The sequence below is a fragment of the Orcinus orca genome, chromosome 6 (assembly GCF_937001465.1).
Source record: "Orcinus orca chromosome 6, mOrcOrc1.1, whole genome shotgun sequence".
In the NCBI taxonomy this organism is placed as follows: Eukaryota; Metazoa; Chordata; class Mammalia; order Artiodactyla; family Delphinidae; genus Orcinus; species Orcinus orca.
In genome coordinates this window covers 75,755,765-75,773,917 of record NC_064564.1, presented here as the reverse complement: position 1 = coordinate 75,773,917, position 18,153 = coordinate 75,755,765, and the positions used below count along the sequence as shown (strand labels likewise).

The following is an 18,153-nucleotide window of genomic DNA, read 5'->3' as shown; positions in this document are numbered from 1 at the left end:
CCATGATTAGGAAGGTGGGTACTCACAGGTCTGTGAGAAGGCAGACATGTAAAACAACCTCACTGCACCAGAAGCTAAACTTGGGGCATTTGCAAAATGCTTTTGAATTCCAGTGAAAGAGGGACTCCCTTTCTCAAGAGGGAAGGGAAGGCTTCACAGAGAATGACACAGAGTTTACCTGGTGGAGGGAACAGCAGCTGGGAGAGATGTTTGGGGAATGGTAAATAGTTGTATAGCTAGTCTCTAGGTATTGGGATACCTAGAAACTAGGTACATATTGGGATATAGTAGGAGGTAGCATGAGATAAAGCTGAGAACAATGGGTAAATTTGATAAAAGCTTTTCATGTAATTTTAGCAAATGAGTTTTATTATGCAGGCTGGGGAAGTTAGGAAATGCTTTAAACATAATCAATTGTGGGTTAATTAATTAATTCAGCAGACATTTATTAATCATCCACTGAGTATAACCTGCTTGGCCTTAGAACACTGACTGTGATGTAAACACTGCCCACAGGAACTTAAGAGTTCAGCGAGTGATTACAGTCAGTAGAATTGGCTCTAAGGGTTTTTTGGGAAGGGCTCTAACTGTTCATACCTTCCAGATTCACTTCATATCACCAATAATATCATTATTATCTGTGATATGGCTGATGGAAGTTTTCTCAATCTGAAAGGTAAAGGTTCTAGCAGGGAAATAGCACTTCGCTGACCAGATAGAGCTTCTAAAAATGCCATGGGTTCTCGGCCCTCCTCTCATTGGGGTCATCAGGCACACACTCTCTCTAGGAGCTCGAGGCATCTCCTCATGCTTGCAGTCTAAGCTTTCTTTACCAAGGCAAGACAAGACCAAGAGTTTCCCTAAAGGAGTGAAAAGAGATGCAGTGAACTGTTCTTAATTTTAGCATCACCTTTCCTCACCATGGACATTTCAAAATGTCCTGATACCGTCTTCCAGTAGTTTTTCTTTTTCCTGCCAAAATTAACTGGTTAACTATATCAAACATTTGTGGACCATGTGCCCGATCCCTGTGTCTCTGACTCCTGCCCCTGCCAAAGCAATTCCTAAACCATGGGTAAAATTTTAAGTTGTGTATCTCTGACTGATATACCTTTGACTCCAGCAAAGAAAGTATTTCATTGGGTTTTGGTGAATTCGCCGAAAACTCTGTTGCTCTCTGGGCAAGGGACGGTTCTGTTGGTCACGGAGGATGACCCAGAGTTTACCTGGTGGAGGGAACACAGCCATTGCCTACCTGGGAAGGCTGCTGTGGTCCTCTGTTCTGTGAGGAAAAAGGCCAGATAAGGTCAGGCAATACCTACAGCCCTCGTCCAGCTCTTCTGGCACAGAAAGCGTCCATGCCTTCTCATCTTATTTGGGGCCTCACTCAGGTGCAGTAACCTCCTGTTGGTCCAGCCAGATCAAGACATTCCCCCCAGTCTCCATCCTGAGCCTCCCAGCCTCAGCTAGGCTCTGAACTCCTGGTCCCAGAGAGCAGGATGGATTAGTGCTCAAGACTCCCACGCTGACTCTATCAAAGCTTTCCTCCACACATCTCCATTATGTGAATGGCTCTGTTAACCAAACCTATTATCATTCCCCCTTGGTTTTCAAGTTGAGAAAGGGAAAGCAACTTCTTTAATGGCCCACAGATTGATGATTAACATTTTACATGTCCCTGCTGCTAAGTAAAAGAACGGCTTTGTGGACAGTGAAAATGCCTAGGAGAAGGAAGCGGGAGTCAACTTGGTTTATTAAGTTGTGCTGCTTCATTAATCACAATCTTTTTTTATGGCAGTGCTTAAAGGCCCATCCATTGTACTTCTCGGGAATGGGGTAGATCAAAAACAAGTGCTTTTAGTGCACCTTTGACATCTGGCATAGCAGCCGGCTATCTGCGATATTGCTCTCAAGCAGTGTGGGGAACTGCATTTACTGTGACTGTGCTGGCCCTTCTGATTTAAGCTACTGCAGAGGGCAATGAATTACCTTAAAGGAGCTCCAGTGCAGAACTCCAAGTTTTATGCCGGACCCCTGCCAGCTTCCCCACTTTATGAGTATGAACAATCAGACAATTGAACTGATTTGACTTTGCCGCTCCTGGAGTTTCATTGCCTCGAACCTGGGGATGTAATGATGGCAATGCCATGCTAAAGGCTGCTCTGACTAGCAGCAGTACCCCTGCCCGTTCAAGTAGGGCACCCATTCTTGTTAGCTGAAAACTGCTCTGATTTGCAGCAAGGGGGAAAATAGATCCTATGCAATCAGATTAACTCAACTCTGAATGTTATTTTCATTTAACACTGTGGAACCAGGCAGTGTCCCATTTTTTTTTAATGGTAAACTCATTAAAAGGCAGGGTTCTTTTGCAAGGAGTCTTATAGCACTGGTGAGGAAGGCACCTGCCAAGTCCTAATACAGATTGCAGACACACATATTTGTATAAGCTTACATATAAAATACACCTATACTCCTACTCCACAGACAGGCTCGAGCTCAGCTAGTATCATCAATATACAAAAGGGCATCTGGTCCCGTCAAAATGACGTGAAATTGAGTTATTCATAATGTTTAAAACTCATGTCAGTACATACTCATTTTAGCTCTTTGTGTGAAACAGAAGACAAGTGCTAAGGTGTAGTTATTGTATACTTTCTGTGTTGGAGGACATATTCACTTTCGGGATTTATTATATGTAAAATAAATTTCCTCTAACATCCTTTGAAAATCGTGTTACTGTATTTGGAAGGACAATCCAATGTTCACTGTAAAAAATTCAAAAAATGCAGTGAAGAACCCAAAATACATGCCACACACCATCTTACCACTTAGAGATCCCTATTATTAAAACTTTATCCAGACATCTCTCTTTGTAAGTGTACACTGATTGATTGCTTCATTCATTCATTTTGTATCTATAAGCAAATCTGTGTTGTTAAGACAGTATGTGAAGTGTGATCCCATTTATATGAAAGGAAAACACACACACACACACACACACACACACACACACACACACACACACATTTAAACAAAAACTCCCTGGAGTATCAGTTCCTTATGTCCACATGCTTGTTTGGCATTGACCGGTAGACTTGAAGTCTAGCAGACATCTTAGTTGATTTAATACCTGAGCACCTGATGTCCCCCCAGATCTACTTCTCCCACAATCTCTCCCATCTCAGTTAATGCAGTACAAACTTTTGGTTGCTAAGGCCCCCAGTTTTGGAGCCATCCTTGACTGTTCTTTCACCCCATATCCAATTTATTCACAAATCCTCTCAGCTCTACCTACAAAATATATTCAGAACAGGATCACATCTCACCATCTTTAGTACCATTGTTGCTCGCCTGGATCATTGCAGTAACCTTCATATTGGTCCTCCTGACTCCTGCATGCAATTTGGATGAAAATCTACATTTTAGGATTGTCATATGCTTTTATGTTTTTCAAAACTATGGTGACAGTGAGGTATTTTGGAAAGAGCAGATATTTAAATCTAGATAGTCCTTGGTTTGCATTATAGTTGTGATGGTTACTAGCTGTGTGGCCTTAGAAAATTCATTCTTTCTTTCTGAGTCTCTTGGTTTCTTCATCTGTAAAGTGGGCTGATGATATCTACATCCTGGGTCTCTCATGCAGATGAAGAGAATTCACACTAAGTAACTAGCAACAGTCTGGTACACAGTATGTGCTCTGTAACTGTTCATTTTCGTGTTTCCTCTCATTCATTCAGCTGGGATAATGTCAAACTCCTTCCTGTGGCATATAAGGCCTCTACAGTTGTGACCCATCTTCTTTAAGCTAGACACCTCTACCTCCTCACTAAGTATCCCATGCTTCAGCTACAGTAAATAGCCAGTCTTTCCCAAACCCACCCTCCTTACCTCCTCCAACAAACACATATTTAAGACACCCAGATGGCCTCCCTGGTACCTGTCTACATCTTTCACATTGATAGAAGATTGACGTCATGTATGCAAGTCTGACAATATTATTAACGTCATTCTTCCACGGGAGGGTTTCCATGGCACATATAATAATGTCCAAACTTCCAAATGTGGCGTACACGTGCCCTCTACCTCTCCAGATGTAGGTCATGGTATTCTTTGCCTTATATTTCATCTTGCCTTTTGCTGTGCTGCCACTTGTGCTTGGAGTCTTTTTACCGCACTTTCTCTTTGATGACTAAATCTTATTTAGCCTCTTAAAAATGCTAATATTCCTTTATTGATGTATAATTTATGTATAGTCAAATGCACAAATATTAATCATACAGACTGATAAATTTTGACAAATACGTATACACATACAAACATCATCTAGATCATGATAGAGAACATTTCTGTCATCCCAGAAAGTTTTCTCATGCTTCTTTCCAGTCATTCTCCAGCCATTACCAAGATATTGATTTCTATAACTGTAGATTATCTTTTGCCTGTTCTTGAATTTTTTATAAATGGAATCACCCTTTTGTGTCTGACTTGTTTTGCTTAACATGTGTTTGAGATTTATCCATGTGATTGTGTGTATAAGGATTTCATTCTTTTTATTACTAGACATGAATGGTGTATGTAGTGGTATCTCATAGTTTTAATTTGTATTTCCCTGGTGCCTAATAATGTTAGATATCTTAGGAAAAAAAGGAAAAAGAAGAAATAGGATAAATTATATTAGAAACTGTCAGAGAGATTCACACATGGTAAAGATAAGCATCGTTTTGTGAAACTTGTTTTCAGTTATTTGTATGAGCATGCGCGCGAGAGTGTGTGTGTATTGGTAGCAGTATCACCTGTGAAGAGAGTTTGAAAAGGGTTTGAAAGCAATTGATTTAAACTTCAATTAATGGAGTCACTCACTGAGCACAGTGAAGGATGGAAAACGAATTGAGGTAGTGGGTGAGCAAACAAAATAAACATCATGGCTTTCTTTGGGAAACTTTACCGGCTTCCCCAAAAAAGACTGAATTAGATGCCTCATCTCTAATTTTATTTTGCTAACGTTTTGTCGTTACTGAATATTTTGACTCATAAGGACTGCACTTCTTTTTATTTGTGTTTTCCCTAAATATCTACTTCCATTCTTCTTCTATTTTTAAGCCCATCTTTGGTGGTGGTGGGGGGGTGTTTTAAAAAACTCAGTTTGTGGTGACTCTTGATGGGGGAATTTAAACTCGTTATATTTATTGCCACAAAAAATTGTTATGTTGAATGATTTCTATAATTTTATATTTTCTTTCTATGTCATTCGATATAGCTGTCTTTTGTTCCTATTTATCTTGAGCCAGAATTTGTTAGCTAGATATTCTTGTATTTCATCTTACATCTTTTTGTTTTTTAACATCTTTATTGGAGTATAATTGCTTTACAATGTTGTGTTAGTTGCTGCTGTATAACAAAGTGAACCAGCTATACATATACATATATCCCCATATCCCCTCCCTCTTGCATCTCCCTCCCATCCTCCTTATCCCACCCCTCTACGTGGTCACAAAGCACCGAGCTGATCTCCCTGTGCTATGTGGCTGCTTCCCACTAGCTAGCTATTTTACATTTGATGGTGTATATAGGTCAGTGCAGGGGACGCGGGTTCGTGCCCCAGTCTGGGAGGATCCCACATGCCACAGAGTGGCTGGGCCCATGAGCCATGGCCACTGAGCCTGTGCATCCGGAGCCTGTGCTCCGCAATGGGAGAGGCCACAACAGTGAGAGGCCTGTGTACCACAAAAAAAAAAAAAAAAAAGTGACCATATGTATGTGGATTTTCCTCTGGGTTTTCTGTCCTGTTCCACTGATCTATATTTCTGTTTTTGTGCCACTACCATACTGTCTTGATTACTGTAGCTTTGTAGTATAGTCTGAAGTCCGGGAGCCTGATTCCTCCAGCTCCATTTTTCTTTCTCAAGATTGCTTTGGCTATTTGGGGTCTTTTGTGTTTCCATACAGATTGTGAAAATTTTTGTTCTAGTTCTGTGAAAAATGCCATTGATAGTTGGATCAGGATTGCATTGAATCTGTAGATTGCTTTGGGCAGTAGAGTCATTTTCACAATGTTGATTCTTCCAATCCAAGAACATGGTATATCTCTCCATCTGTTTGTATAATCTTTAATTTCTTGCATCAGTGTCTTATAGTTTTCTGCATACAAGTCTTTTGTCTGCTTAGGTAGCAGATGACATGATAGTATACGTAGAGAATCCTAAATACTCTACCAGAAAACTACTAGAGCTAATCAATGAATTTGGTAAAGTAGCAGGATACAAAATTAATGAACAGAAATCTCTAATGCTGCATTCCTAAACACAAATGATGAAAAATCTGAAAGAGAAATTAAGGAAACACTCCCATTTACTATTGCAACAAAAAGAATAAAATACCTAGGAATAAACATCTTACATCTTTTATCTAGCATTTTCACTTGTCTGGAAGACTCTTTTTCTCTCCTTCAATTCTGTAGGACAACTTTGCTGGCTAGAATTTTTTGGTAGGCAGTTTTTCCTTTCAGCACTTTGAATATATCATGCCACTCCCCTTCTGGCTTGCAAAATTTCTGCTGAAAAATATTCTGATAGTCTTATGAGGGGTTCCCTTGTATATAACAGGTTGCTTTTCTTTTGCTGCTTTTGAGATTCCTTGTCTTTAATTTTTAACAATGTAATTATATTGTGTCTCAGAGTGGGTCTCTTTGGATTCATATTATTTGGAACTCTGAGATTCCTGGATCTAGATATCTGTTTATTTTTCTGAATAAGTTTTCTACTCCTTTCTCTCTTTTCTTTCTGGGTTCCTATAATGTGTATATTGATCAAATTTATGGTCCCATAAATCCTTTAAGCTATCTTCACTCTTTTTTTTTTTTTTTCTCTTCTGAGTGGATGAATTTCAATGTCCTGTCTTTGAGTTTCCTGATCCTTTCTTCAGCTTGAACTGTTGTTGAACCCCTCTATTGAATTTTTCAGTTCGATTATTGTATTCTTCAACTCTGTGATTTCTGTTTGGTTCTGGGTTTTTTTCTGGCCTTGCTACGTGGCTTGTGGGAATCCTACTTCCCCGACCAGGGATCCAATCCAGGCCCTCAGCAGTTGAAAGTGCGAAGTCCTAACCACTAGATCACCAGGGAATTCCCTCTGTTTGGTACTTTAAAAATATTTTCTCTTCAATGAAATTCTCACTTTGTTCATGTATTGTTCTTCTGACCTCAGTGAGCATCTTAATGACCATTATTTTGAACTCTGTATCAGGTTAACCACTTATCTCTATTTCATTAAGATCTGTTTCTGGAATTTTATCTTGTTATTTATATTCTTCTGTTTCTTCATTTTCTTCTGTATTTGTTTCTATGCATTACGTAAAGCAGCCACCTCTCCCAGTCTTTTTGTTTGTTTTTATTTATTTATTTATTTATTTATTTTTATATAGCAGGTTCTTATTAGTTATTTATTTTGTACATGTCAATCCCAATCTCCCAATTCATCCCACCACCACCCACCCCCTGCTTCTCCCCTTGGTGTCCATACGTTTGTTCTCTACATCTCTGTCTCTGTTTCTGCCCTGCAAACTGGTTCATCTGTACATTTTTCTAGGTTCCACATATATGCGTTAATATACGATACTTGTTTTTCTCTTTCTGACTTACTTCACTCTGTATGACAGTCTCTAGGTCCATCCACATCTCTACAAATGACCCAATTTCGTTCCTTTTTATGGCTGAATAACATTCCATTGTACATATGTACCACATCTTCTTTATCCATTCGTCTGTCGCTGGGCATTTAGGTTGCTTCCATGACCTGGCTATTGTAAATAGTGTTGCAGTGAACATTGGGGTGCCTGTGTCTTTTTGAATTATGATTTTCTCTGATTATATGCCCTCTCCCAGTCTTGAAAGAATGATCTCATGTAGGAGATGAAGCTTGTCAATCAGCCTGGCCTAAGCGCTTAGCTGTCTCTCAAAGCTTTGTGAGTGTCCAAGCCACCTTCTTTGTTCTTGGTTCCTCCCAGTAGTTGAGGGTGTGCCAAGACCTGTCAGTGTCCTAAGGGGGAGGTTGGCAGTCAGCACCTACATGCAGGTTGATTGGCAGCTGGGCCCTCAGGTAGCATCTGGGAAGTATGAAGTTGAGCACATTCCAGAGAGAAACCGGGAGATGTTCAGTTTTGCCTGTGCCCTCTGTACTTGGCTTGGGTGTATAGCTGTGTGTGGGGGGTGATTCTGTATCTGTTAAGAACTGCTTCTTTGTTTTCTACCATCCTGTGGGATTCTTAAATGCAAGCCCTGTTGGCTATCAGAGGCAGAAGATCCAGGGGCCCATCTCTTGGATGGCAGCTGCAAAAACTGGAGCACAGGTGTGAGTTCAAGCTCCTTCCAGGAAGATACTGGTGATCTGTGGTGGGCTAGAGCAGAAAGTGGAGGAGGCATCTTCTGGATTCCCTGGTCTCCAGGGAGGATGATGGTCAGCCCCAGTTTTTTTTTTTTTTTTTGTGGTACGCGGGCCTCTCACCGCTGCGGCCTCTCCCGTTGCAGAGCACAGGCTCCAGACGCGCAGGCCCAGCGGCCATGGCCCACGGGCCCAGCCGCTCCACGGCATGTGGGATCCTCCCAGACTGGGGCACGAACCCGTGTCCCCTGCATCGGCAGGCGGACTCTCAACCACTGCACCACCAGGGAAGCCCTCAGCTTTTGATGTGGGTATTTTCTCATTTGCCCGATGTGTTTTGATGTGGGTATTTTCTCATTTGCCTGATGTGTAGGTGTTGCTCAGCTAGTTTATGGATTTATCTTAGAGGGAATTGCTCCACATGTACCTGTACATTTGGTATGTCCATGGGAGGAAGGGAGTTCAGTAGCCTCCTATATCACCATCTTTGACCAGAACTCCAAGTGATTTGTTTTTATGAGTCTTTTCTACTTCACTAGAGGCCAGGGAAGGGAACAGGCAGGACAGGCTGGTGTTCCAGGTGTCTTGGGCCAAGGGGCTACTTCTGCTGCCCTGAGGTTCCTGCCCTGCCAGCTATCTAACATTTTTAGATGCCTTCCATGGAAGTTTGATTTGACTCAAAGCTAAACATTCTTTTAAATATTTTATCAGTGGTTACATTAAAGCTCTTTTTAAAGAACATTCTTAAGCCTATATATCTAATCATCATATCAAAATCAAAACAATTAATTTTGATTCTGCTTTATAGGCAATGAGTTTAGTATTTTTGCTTTAAAGATGTATTCTCTGCATTTTAATCATCATTTATTATTTCTCGGGTTCTGCATTGTATTATTTGAAACAAAAACTGTTTTTTTAGTGTTAGTTTTGTAATAATAAGTGAAGTAATTATTTAAATTTATCAATTAACTTTTGTAATTATGTTTAAAGGTTTATTAAAAGCAGTATAGTTTTTTTAAGGAACCTCCATACTGTTCTCCATAATGGCTGTATCAATTTACATTCCCACCAACAGTACAAGAGTGTTCCCTTTTCCTCACACCCTCTCCAGCATTTACTGTTTCTAGATTTTTTGATGATGGCCATTCTGACCGGTGTGAGATGATATCTCATTGTAGTTTTGATTTTCATTTCTCTAATGATTAATGATGTTGAGCATTCTTTCATGTGTTTGTTGGCAATCTGTATATCTTCTTTGGAGAAATGTCTATTTAGGTCTTCTGCCCATTTTTGGACTGCAGTCCCACTACTGGGCATATACCCTGAGAAAACCATAATTCAAAAAGAGTCATGTACCAAAATTTTCATTGCAGCTCTATTTACAATAGCCAGGACATGGAAGCAACCTAAGTGTCCATCAACAGATGAATGGATAAAGAAGATGTGGCACCTATATACAATGGAATATTACTCAGCCATAAAAAGAAATGAAATTGAGTTATTTGTAGTGAGGTGGATGGACCTAGAGTCTGTCATACAGAGTGAAGTAAGTCAGAAAGAGAAAAACAAATACCATATGCTAACACATATATATGGAATCTAAGAAAAAAAAACAACAACAAAAAATGTCATGAAGAACCTAGGGGCTAGATGGGAATAAAGACGCAGACCTACTAGAGCATGGACTTGAGGATATGGGGAGGGGGAAGGGTAAGCTGGGACAAAGTGAGAGAGTGGCATGGACATATATACACTACCAAACGTAAAATAGATAGCTAGTGGGAAGTAGCCGCATAGCACGGGGAGATCAGCTAGGTGGTTTGTGATGATCTAGAGGGGTGGGGTATGGAAGGTGGGAGGGAGCGAGACACAAGAGGGAAGAGATGTGGGAACATATGTATGTGTATAACTGATTCACTTTGTTATAAACAGAAACTAACACACCATTGTAAAGCAATTATACTCCAAAAAAGATGTTAAAAAAAAAAAAAAAGCAGTATAGTATAAAGGCTAAGAGTGTGAAATTTGGAGCCAGAATGCCTGGGTTCAAATTCTGGTGCCACCTCTTGTTGGCTGTACAGTTTTGAGCAGGAAAGTGAACTTCTCTACGTCTCATCTTCCTCACTGGAAATGGGGAATAATAATAGTAGTAACTTCACTGATTTTCACAAAAAGATTTAAATGAACTACTGTAAGCACCCAGGAGAGTGCCTAGCATATAGTAAGCACTAAGCACTATTAACTCTTACTATTTTCTTTTGCTGTGTTTGGCTCATCTTTCAGTGTTTTGGTAAACATCTTAGAAAAGTCTCTTCTTCTTTATCCAGGAAAGGTATATAGATACTATTCTCTTGTAATTTTGCATATTTGAATATGATTTTTTTGCATCTTCACATAGGAACAAGAAATTGGTGGAGTGTAGGATTCTTGGATAATAAATTTTAGATTTTTTCCCTGAATGCTGGTAAATAGCATTTTATTGTCTTCTAGCACTGATGGTTGCAAAAGTCAATGTAATTTCTGTGTCTCGAAGGTGCATTGTTTTATCTTCTTGGATTAATTAATCAATTCAGTAAATATTTCTTGTGCTGATTCTAGGTATAAGATACAGTTCTTTGCTTTATTGGATTATTGTCTTCTCCCCACCCCTACCCCAATTAGGTTGTCAGCTTCATAAGGTTTGGTTCACATGTGTCCCAGTGGTCATTTTGGTCAAACACGAAGCTGAGCAGATGCTTCCTTTGTTGTCTTGGCAAGAGTCTCCAGACTGGGAAATCTGAGGGGCACATTTAATTCCAGCTGAAGGCAGGATTATGAGTTGATGATTTACTGTGAGACCCAAGCTTTACTATAGGCACCATTCAGAATGAGAAGCTTGGGGATTTGCATTCATCAGACATAAGAACCAGGAGCCAGGAGGTGAATTATAGACCAAAGCTGTTTCACCAGCTGGTGAGACCTTGCAATTCAGTTCCATTGCAGGTAGAGCTGTGCTCATTAACAAAGGGCAGTCAGGCAAGCTAGTATAGAGCTTGCCACGGCCTTTGCCTACAAGGGCACTACCTCCCCACAAGGCAGGGGGAGGCTTGGAGGAAGTACCCTCTGGTTCCTCCTAGGTTGAGTTCCATGGGTCATTTCCCAATTAGGGACGTGGAGAGCCTCAGAAGGTCTCTTGCTTCATGCTCATCACATGTGTTCAGGTGTCAGAGCTCCTGGGAGTCATGTTGCTCCTTACAGAAAAAGAATACATTATTATCAGATATTAAGATTAGTCATAAAATAATTTAATAAGCAAATTTTCTTTTAAATATTATTTCCTCAGTTATTAAGTTCCAGTATAAACTTAATATTGGGTAGGGCTTTCTTGTTTTATGAGATCTAGATGAAGCACACAACTCCATGCTCCATCTAACATCTAGCTAAAGCAATCTAAGCATCATCTGAATATTTCTGTGAGTTTCTGGGTATTTGAATCCTCAAGGTCACATAAACCATTTTGAGGTTGACTTTACTGAAAATGAGGAGTCTGTGGGTGGGGGGGTCATGGTGGAGGTGGTGGTGCCGTATTGTTCACCAAGCAGAAAACAATCTAAAGCCATACATTTACCATCCCTGTTCCCAAAATCCTGCCACTGAGACTTCCTCATGGATCCTTTGGCCCATCTGCACCTAAGTTTCATGATCTCATTGGCTCCTTTCTTGGTGTCTTCCCCCCGTTTCCCCATATACTTCCTTCCTCTTAGAGAGCCTTCGGAACTTTGAATTCTTCTCCAAAACTTGTAAATCCAAAACTCTTATGTCTCAATAGAATGGAGAGTTTTCTACTTAACAGAAATTGTCTTCCAGAGCAGGTAGTTGCAATTATAATAAATAACATATTTTTTCCTAGTACATCAATGTAGATGAGTGGCAACCAGTCCCAATGTTTAAAAAAAAGACTTATAAGGAAAACCCAGCTTGTGGATGACCAGTTCCATGAGGGCATAGTCATAGCAACACCGAGTTAAAGATATGCTTTTCAGAAAGCTTTTCAGGCAGGATTCCAGAGCCTTCGTAACTAGCCTACTTTTACCCTTTCTCCATTGATCTTTCATCATTGTTCACCATGTACTCAGTCATCGAAGGAGCCAGGCTGGTAACATATGAGTAAAGAGCAAAACTGGAGAAAACATGTCCTAGAAGGAACAATTTTTCCATATGAGAATGTGGGAATATTATTGCCAGATCTTCTATTTTTTTAAATAAAAGAATCCGGAGAGTCCAGTTTTATATGGAATTTCCTAATTAAGTATAAGCCAAACAAAACATGTCTGAGGGTAATATTTGGAATGCAGCTGCCAGTTGCTTCATATTCTAGCCTTCTCTCTCTCTCTCTCCCTCTCTCTCTCTTTGTATATGCTTCTTCCACTTCTAGAAATACTCTTTATTAGGAAGAACATCTTGTCATCCTTCAGGGCTCATTTCAATGGCACTGTTTCTCTAAGTTTCCCCATTTTGCTCCCACAGCTATTTCCAAGTAGATTTAATTGCACCCCCTTTACAGGTACCAGAATCCTTTCTCTAAACACCTCTTGTGATGTGTGTCACTGCCTTTGTTTGCTGGTCTGCCACCCTTGCCTACACTATGAGAAACCTCAGGGACAGGGACCATGTTAGCCATCTTTTTATCCTTTGGATCTGGTATAATACTTAGCACATAAGTATTAATGTTTGTTGAATGGATGAGGGAAAGACATGATTTGGGGATGTGGGGCCTGAGCTCAGCTCTCCTTTCTGCTTTCCCTCAGATTTTTCTTTTACACTTGATCACAATCCCTTGCGTTTAGAAATTGTTATCCCTGACCTTTGGGGACAAACAGAAAAGTAGCTAATACAATCTTTGTGAAAAACTAATGAAAAAAACTAGTGTGAAAAAATTTACTGGTTGTTTTAAGCAAACATCTGGGCTCTTTCTTTGAAGAGTCTATTTTTAAAAAGTATTTTACTGCACAGTCAATTGAGGGCAGTTGGGCGGGCAGGTGAAGGTGTGAGTGAGGTAAAAGCTGGAAGTTGGATGGAACTGTCTAGATAGCATCTGGGACTCCTCTCTGGAATGGGAATTAGAAAGAGCAATCTGACTGCTACCTTGAACCTGTCCAGATAAGAGCTTTAAATTTTGCTAAGGAATACTTCCCACAGAATGGTGCCAGTTAGCTACCTGAGAGTTGAGTCTCCACAGGTTCACATAAAATTACTTTTAAGAATTTAATTCCTAATTTCAGGGAGGAACAGTGCTTTGGAAAGGAGAATTTAGAGAGACCTCCCCTTTTTTATTATCCTGAAACAATTAGTTTTAACCTAAAAAATCAATAAAGATGAAGATTTTCTTTCAGTTGGATGATGTAGAATTAAGATGTGTGCCAAATGGTTATTTGGGGGGAGGGGATTATTTTAATAGCTAATCTTTTTTATGAATTTTTCTTCCAAAAACTAGAAACACCTAGGGCTCAATGGCTTTAAGCACCAGACACCCCTCCCCTCCAAAAAAAAAAAATCAAGTTTCTACACATGTCATGTTTTTATCTCATCATCTGTCTGGTTGTGCACAGGGAATTTCACTGCATAATGAACAAGAATTCCCTGACCAATGATGTGGATGTGGGATTTGAAGTTTCTGCAGACTGAAGGTCATCAGAGTTACTATTTATTTGGGGAAAGTCGTTCCCGACTTTGCTTTCCCCACTAACCTACCCCTAACACTTCATCAGCTCCATCCCACCTTAAAATGTTTTACCTTTCCAAAGGGGAAAGAGCACATGGCATTTTACCTGAACATGTTAGAGAACTGCAGGGCTTTAGGCTTGTTTGTAGAGTGTGGCAAGGATGGGAAGTACGCAGAAAGAAGTTGTTAACAAATTCTCAGTGATACTACATGGTAGCTTGGTATGGATCATAGCTCCAGTAAAACTTCCCTGCCATTTGGCAAATCCCTTCTGCTGCTACTTGGAGCTATAAAGTGATTATATTCTCCATCCTCCTGGTTAAATATTTTTAGCTGGCTATGAGAACGTGTTGTAAATTCTCTTATTTCATGTTTAATACATAAGTGGGTCATTGGACCCTGGGAAAAGTGCATGGAAGGATGAAGGTATGTTTGGGATTGCAGCCACATTTGAATCCCAGAATTCCCACTTAATCCATTTACCTCTCAGATGCCTCTTACAGCTTTCTTCAAATGACTTTCTCTCTTCTCTGTGCCCTGTTATTTTCTGATGCTACTTTGACCCCTTTTCTTTGCATTAGGAACAAACTGTGTGACTTGTCTTCATAAATACAGATGTTCGAGGGATACCTTCATTTTCTTGAAATCAGTTTAGTGTCATCATCTCATTGAATAGGTGGGAAATTACAAAATATCACTGGAATGCACACTATATAAGAGGAGGAGGTGTGTCTATTTGTGCATTCTTTTTTCTCTAATTGGGAACTGTCAGTAACAAACCTGCTTCACCATACCTGCATCATCATCATCATAGTGGTAGTAGTAGTAGTTGTAATCGTAATAGGAATAATAATTAAAACCCCTACATTTTAAAACATAAGTGTCTGTAAAAGCCGTGTTCTAAATGCAGATATGACTGACATCACTGATATATGCAGGATGTCCAATTGATTCTCTTGTCACTGATTTGTGTTATTGGTTGTTCCAATGAGGTTCTTCAAGTGAACAACACTTGTCTTTATGAGCGGATTACATTGTGGGGAATGTTTGGGTAACAGATAATTTTCGATGTGCAAAAAAGAAGCCTGGGAGTGAGGAGTGAACGATATATCTGTTTTATCTAAGGTGTTGATGTGCCAAAATAGGTCTAGACATACACTTGCTCTGCTTAGTCTTAATGAGCAGAGCTAGCTATAATTGGGGATAAAAGATAAGAGAAGGAAGATTTTTGTCTCACCATTAAGAAATTAATAAAATAATTAACATTGTAAAACAGAAAACAAAAAACACCAGAATGGGCTATGATGGGTGATAATGAGTTCAAGAGTAGAATTAAATAGAGAATTAAGTGACCACCTGTATGAACACCATGTAATTTTTTTTGTAGCTAGTGTAACAGTTGTCATAAAGTTTTATCTTTTGTAGTTATTTGTATTAGTTTTCACCCTTTTGTATACCCATCTTTCTTGGACCTAGAGCATAGATTCCGTAAGGGCAGAGTCTATATCTGTCCAACTTCACAACTGTATTCCCAGTACATAGTGTCTGGCATATATTAGTGGAAATAAGTATTTGTTGATAAATGTTTGTTGCAGTATCTGATAGGAAATCAGATTAGAGATTTTCTTGGACTCCTTTCACATTTGTGTCAGGACTGCTAAGTGTTTCCCAACCTGGTTTCCCTTTCCCATAGGCACGCAAGTGGACTACATTTCCCATAACCTTTACTGTTATGTGGTTCTGTGGGATTAATTCCGACTCATGGAATGTGGGTAGGCCTGGCCCATCCAAACCTACTGTGTAATCCTGCAAGCTCTCTCTTGTTTCCCTCATCTCTGGCCACATGCAAAGCATCCAGTGACTAAGATGACATCTGGCCCACTGTTATGACTGCGGCAACAGGAACACATGGTCACAGATATAATGGGTTCCATCTCTTAGAAAGTAGTACCTTCTCTAAAATTTCTTACTTGTGCAGTGATATAGCTTAAGAATTAATCAGTTCTCCAGATCTCTTCTTTTTGACTGAGACTTTGTCATCTGATGTAACCAGACTGGGAGATTTGAGAGGGACATGGCAAGTCCAGGCTTTTTAGCCACTCAGGCTCCTTCTCTTATTGCTTTTGGTTAAATCTTTGGAGAAAGGAAGGGAAAGAGCATTTTTCCAATGGCCTTTGCCAGTGGGCTACCGTTTCCCCTCTCATTTCTTACGGTAAAAAGCATGTCTGTATCTGGTGCCTCTGCTGGAGGATGATTTGCTCAAGGGCAAAACCAGTAAGATGACAGGGAATAGATAGTAGGGAAGCTAAAATTACAAAAGGAGAATGGACCCCAATACATAGTTGCCACCTTTGTTGAATGCTTGCACTATGCCATGCCCTACTCCACGAACTTGGGAGATTTAAGATCTGTGAGGCATCGCCATCAAGAATTCTGTAGTCTCTTAGAATAATCTTTATTCAACCACTTAAGCTCAGCAAGCTCAAGTTTGGAAAACAGAGAAAACGTTTATAGTATGGTGGCTTGGTAATCTGAGGCACCTTCCTACCAAGATGGCATTAGAGGGTTTGCTTCACTTCTACCTCATCTTTATTTTGGTCAAGGAGCTGCTGCCACTGGAGTATGAGGCCAAACCCTGGCTACTCCTTTGATACCTGAAATGCCTCATGCACACGAGCCTAGTGTGATTATGGGAACATGTTACCAGTTCTTACTCTTAAATAAAGAAGAGGATCTGTGAATGAAACAAAGCTTTGTGCACAAAAAGGGCTTAATTCGTAATTTTGGTAGCACTATCAAAGGTTAATAATTGTCATCTTATATGGTTCAACCTAAATGTAAAAAATGGTAAATTTCACCTTGAGTTCCAGTGCTGCTTAAATCTAGCTTTCTGATAAAAATTTAGATGATTTTATAGTAAAGAGTTCTATGACCTATTGGTGACAATTGACATGAGCCTGGGATAGGTTGTGTTGATGTACTTGATGTCTCTGGTCACTTGAAGACCATCTTAGAAACCAAGGGACACAAGTGGTGCTCTAACAGAAACATCAGTGCAGTTCTGTTTCAGGTCCACAGGGGATCCGGACGTTTTGAGCTGAGAAGTTGCTTGAAACATACGTACTGCAAGGGTTTCTACTGGTTCCAAAGACTAAAATTGGGAGAGACTCTACAGAAAGCTTTCTGATGCTCATCGTGTCATATGGGCCAGTGGTTTTAGTTTTAAAATCATTAAATCTTGCTTTAAACTACTTTTCTTAGAACATCTCAGCTCTAAGGGACCCCAACCTGCAACAACTACCAAGCACCTGAAAAATTACCATCACCTCTTAGAACTGCTTTTTTTAAAAACATCACTGTGAGTCTCTGATTATCTTCAATTGCTTCTGACTACAGCTCAGATAAGACTCAGAGCATTCGTATGTTGGTGAGCATTGATTCTGGTGTTGGGGCAGCTTGGTGATGATTTGTTTAAAAAAAATCAGATCTAGAGACTTAATCATGAATTATTATCTGAAAACTTTCATGTATTTCAAACTTGCTGTAACTTACTTCAGCAACAGAGGAGGAGTTGCTTATGATTCTGCTAGCAGGGGCTTTGTTTTGTGAAAGTTCTAGGAAAGGAGGGCTATTAGCTTTATTTTACTTATTATCTTTGAGAGTGTTGCTCTCATTTTAATTGCAACTTGGTAAGCTCTTTGGCTAGAATGAAGCCTGGGTCTTTTCTCAATGAGCATTTCTAACTCAGGCGAAGTCCGTGAGGACACAAGAATTTCCAGAAAAAAATTACCCAGTATTTACTAGAAAAAGGGCAACTCTGTAAGTTGGAACCCATGGAATAATGTTTTCAAAGCCAAATCTATCTTCTTCACAGCCTCCTTGTTTCCTGTGTAAGAAAAAGAAAACGAGGCAAGACTTTTTCTTTTCCTTCTTTTAATTTTGTTCAGCATTAAAGGAGGGAACTTCATAAACATTGATTGTCATTTACAGAAAACATTCAGAAATCATGTGTGCATTATCAGGGAATGCTAACAGTATTCAACTAATAATTTACAGGACATAAAATAAGGACAAAAA

At 39.8% G+C, this 18,153-nt stretch overlaps 1 protein-coding gene across 1 annotated transcript in view; it reads left to right on the top strand.

Moving 5' to 3' along the window:
- Positions 1 to 18,153, top strand: part of TRPM6 (transient receptor potential cation channel subfamily M member 6) — a 193,416-nt gene that overhangs the window by 147,791 nt on the left and 27,472 nt on the right. The window lies entirely within an intron of this gene.